We start from the raw sequence: 4,213 nt of genomic DNA, 5'->3' as shown, positions 1-4,213 counted from the left end.
ACCATTGTTTTGTAGAAAGCCTTGAAGTTGGGTACTGTTAGTCCTCCAACTTTGTTCTTCTCCAATATTATTTTGACTATTCTGGTATTTTTGTCTCTCTCTGTAAACTTTAGAAGAGTTTTTTGGTATCCACATATAAACTTGCTGGAATGTCGACTGAGATTGCACTGAATCCATAGAGCAAGTTAGAGCTGACATCTTGACTATATTGAGACTTCCTATGCAGGTAAGTATGAAATATCTCCCCATATATTTAATTTTTTGATTTCTTCCATCACATTTTTAGTTTTTCTCATATAGGTCTTGTACATATTCTGTTAGGTTTATATCTAAGTATTTTACTTTTTGTGTGCTAATATAGATCACATAGTGTTTTTAACTCTAAATTCCAGTTATTCTTTGCTGGTTTATAAGAAATAGATCAGATCAAGTTTTTGTATTAATTTTATATCCTGCAATTTTGCTATAATTGCTTATTAGTTCAAGTCATTTTCTTGTCAATTCTTTTGGCTTTTTTTTTTTTTTCCATCCAGCCCATGTTAATACACACTGTATTTTGAGAATGAAACCAAATAATAAGCAAAATATCTGAAGAATTTCAAATTGTACTGCAAAGAAAGTCCTGGCTGGTCCATTCTGGGAGTAATCTCACTTAAGCTGACCCTACCACTTGCTGAGTATGATCCTCTCTGTCCACGGGGCTGCGGTACCGCCCTCTTGCTCAGTGTCTGCTGTAGCAAGTCGAGACTGTACTTGTGGCTCTGCTGTCCTTCCTTGGGCTTGGATTCATTGGGTTAGTGGTTTGCTGCTATTGTCAAGACGGTACCATCACTTTAAGGTACCACATGTCAGCATAGCTTACTCTGTAGTCTTTTAGCCCTTTATCCACCTCCTGTTTACTTAAATCCACTCCACACTCTTGAGTCAACCAGATTGGATCTTGTTCAGGCATTCCCAGCAATTTTTAGAGAACAAAACCTGTCGATGCTGATCACTCATGTGTCCAAACTCCATTTGGTCATCCAGGGAAACAGCAGTCAGGGGGTAAAAGGCACCAGTATCTTCTTGTACCATGTCCTGCAGCGTGTCCTGCAGCGTGTGTGGCCAGGGGGCGTGCCGGCCAAGTGTAGGTTGAAGAGATGTTTGAGTTCTCTCAGTGTGAGAACAAAGTGTTTGTGAAAGGTGGCCACCGTGAAGGCCCTCAGTTCCTGGTCACAGCCTGGGGGCAGGTGCTCACTGAAGCTGTCCCTCCTGCTGCCCACCTGGCAGGCAGCCTGTCAGCCAGCCTGTTGTTGAGGCTGCCGCTGGGTGAAGTGTCCATGGGCTTCTCTTCTCCTGCTTCCTGCTCTTCCTTTTTCTCTCCCTTCTTACTCAGGGGATCCTCCTTGATCCTCACACCTGGGAGGACCGTGGGCACCCAGTTCTGCTCCTTCTGTTGCTGCAGCTCCCGTTCCAGCAACACGTGATTCTGCCGGGCCTTGTTTTTGGCTGCTTGGACCCGCTGCTCTTCAGGCACTAGCCCAGCAGGCCATGATTGTCCATCGGGCTTCTTTGGCATGGTTTCCTTTACAAGATTATAGAGTTTTTCTAATTTGCCCTGGATGCCCGTCCACATGTGCTGCTGCTGGACCACATCCAGATGCTTCTTGATGAACTCCCTGCCTTAGGGCAGGATGACACCCCAGCGTATGTTGGTCCTCAGTACGGCCATGTGCTCTAGACAGGCCTTCACGTCCTCAGTGTAGAGTTTGGTCAGCATCGCCACCTCTTTCCTCACCACCCAGTGGCTCTGCATAAACTTCCACATAACAGAGTCTTGGCCTCTGCAGAGCACCCCAGCAGGCACGCTGCTGTGAGCGCTGGATGACTTTTTGGGGTACAGGATGTAGCTCTTCACTACCCAGTTTCTGTAGATTATCATTGCCACCTCCTGAATGCCACACAGAACAGTCCCAGAGTTGATAGAGGGGCATAGGAGACTCATCAAGTTGGCAAAAGGTATGACCTTCAAGTTTTTCATGAGGATCTTGATCTGATTGGCCAGGTGCAGGGTGAGCAGCTGGGCCATGGACAGGACATTGCTGGGGGCCACAGGATTGTCATTCTCCTCCTGGCTGGCTGGCATCAGCATCATGAGATACTCGCTGGGAGACTTGAGGAGCTCCGTGTTGTCCACCTTGCTGGAGCCCTTGCACAACAGGTGCTGGCTGTCATGCTTCCAATGGCTGTCCCTCAGGCCATAATAGTGCAGGTGGACCCAGCGCTCTTCAGCATGCTTCTCTTGCAGTACTTGTAGGACTGCATGTGGCACTGGCGGGCCTGCTCTGACTGGCTGGGAGAACCGCTTGGTCATCTGCTTAACATCTTCTTCCACCTAGTCCTGTGAAGAGTCCCTCACCTCACTGGCCACCTCCCTTTCCAGGTGCTTGGTGTGTGCCTCATGTAGCCGAAGGTGGGCTGGAGCTGCAGGATGCCATGTAAAGGCATCAGGTGGAGCTCCCCTGAAACAGATATAGCTTCTCTGCCAGACTTTTGGCCAAGTACACATCCATCTCCTGTATGACTGGGTCATCCATTTTGTTTGTCATCTTAGAGGAGAGCAAGCTGCACAGTCCTGACACTCCATCTTTCCATGGGGACCATGCACAGGCATCAGCAATGGCCCAGACACCTGCGGGCTGCAGAGGCAGTGGCCCCCAGATCTTCTCTTAGGCAGTGGTCATGTTGCTGGTGGAGAAACTCTGGCAGACCTCTTTAAGCTTTTCTTTGTAGACAGTCATGTCATCTGCAAAGACAGTTTTATTTCTTTTTTCCAAATCTGTATACCATTTTTTCCTTTTCTTGTCTTAATGCATTAGCTAGGACTTCCAATATGAAGTTGGAAAAAAATAGGGAAAGGAGACATCTTTACCTTGCTTCTGATTTTAGCAGGAAATCTTTGAGGTTCTTATCAGTCAGCCTAATGTTAGGTGTCAGTGTTTCATAGATGTTCTTTATCAACTTGAGAAAGTTTACAACCATTTCAAGTATGCTGAGAGTTTTTATCAGAAATGGGTGTTTCATGTTGCCACATGTGTTTTCTGCATCTATTGATATGATCATCTGATTTTTCTTCTTTAACCTGTTGGTGTGGTAGGTTAGATGAATAGATTTATTAATGTTGAAGCAGCCTTTTAGACTAGAGACAAATTTAACTTGTTTGTGCTCTGTATCTTTTATTCATTGATGAATATTACTTGCTAATGTTTTCTTGGGATTTTTTGCATATGTTCATGAGAGCTATTGATGTGTAGTTTTCTCTTACAATATTTTTGTCTGTTTTTGGTATAAGAGTAATGCTGTCCTCATAGAATGAGTTAGAAATTAGTCCCTCTGCTTCTGTCTTCTGGAAGAGATTACCGAGAATTGGTATAATGTCTCCTTTAAAAAATGTTTGGTAGGATTAACCAGTGAATTCATCTGGGCCTGGTGATTTCTGTTTTGGAGAGTTATGATTTATTGTTTCTTTTCTTTTTTCTTTTTTTAATTTTAATTTTTATTGAATCAAAACTAATGATACATATTTTTGGGTTTCAACATTGAGATATGTTGATCAAATCAATATTACTAGCATATATATTGTTACAAATTTCTTTATGCCCCTTGTCCAATCTCTCCTCGTCCCCCTTTCTCTCCCCCCTCTGCACTCTAATCACCTGAGATTTCTTCTCTCCCTCTGAAAGAGTAATGGTTACTCTGTTGATTTGCTGCCCCAATAATCTGTCCAATACTGAGAGACATGAGCAAGTCCCCCAATGCTATCCTAGACTAGATGTCTCTTCTGTCATTATGAAATGGGTTCTGTGGAGACAGACATCCAGCTTCTTTATTTATCTCTGCTGGTGACTCTCCTTGTGTCAACTCATGCCAGTGGCTGGCGGACCATATGCGTGGTGGTTGCGGCATCTATCCGCCTTCGCAGCAGCCATGGTTATCGTAGTAGCTATGGTGGGCCACCCACATGGAGGAGATGTTTTTGTCGTGCTCTGTGGTGCTGGCAGTATGCCTGGTTGTGGAGAGTGACTGATCCCCAGTTCCATGCCCTGGGTCGCCAAGTGGGTCCCAAGGCACTGGCACGGTGTGCCTGGTTGTGGGAGGGGGGTCAACTCCCCTTCTCCAAGCCCCAGATCCCTGGGTGGTCCCCGAGGCGCTGGCACTGGGTGCCTGGTTGTGG

General features: G+C 45.5%; 1 pseudogene; it reads right to left on the bottom strand.

Moving 5' to 3' along the window:
- Positions 1-814: 814 nt before the first annotated feature.
- Positions 815-3,968, bottom strand: LOC134381086 (DNA-directed RNA polymerase III subunit RPC5-like; annotated as a pseudogene).
- Positions 3,969-4,213: the final 245 nt, after the last annotated feature.

Source organism: Cynocephalus volans, chromosome 6, assembly GCF_027409185.1.
Source record: "Cynocephalus volans isolate mCynVol1 chromosome 6, mCynVol1.pri, whole genome shotgun sequence".
Taxonomy (NCBI): Eukaryota; Metazoa; Chordata; class Mammalia; order Dermoptera; family Cynocephalidae; genus Cynocephalus; species Cynocephalus volans.
The sequence above is the reverse complement of the archived record's forward strand: the minus strand, read 5'-3'. Positions and strand labels throughout refer to the sequence as shown.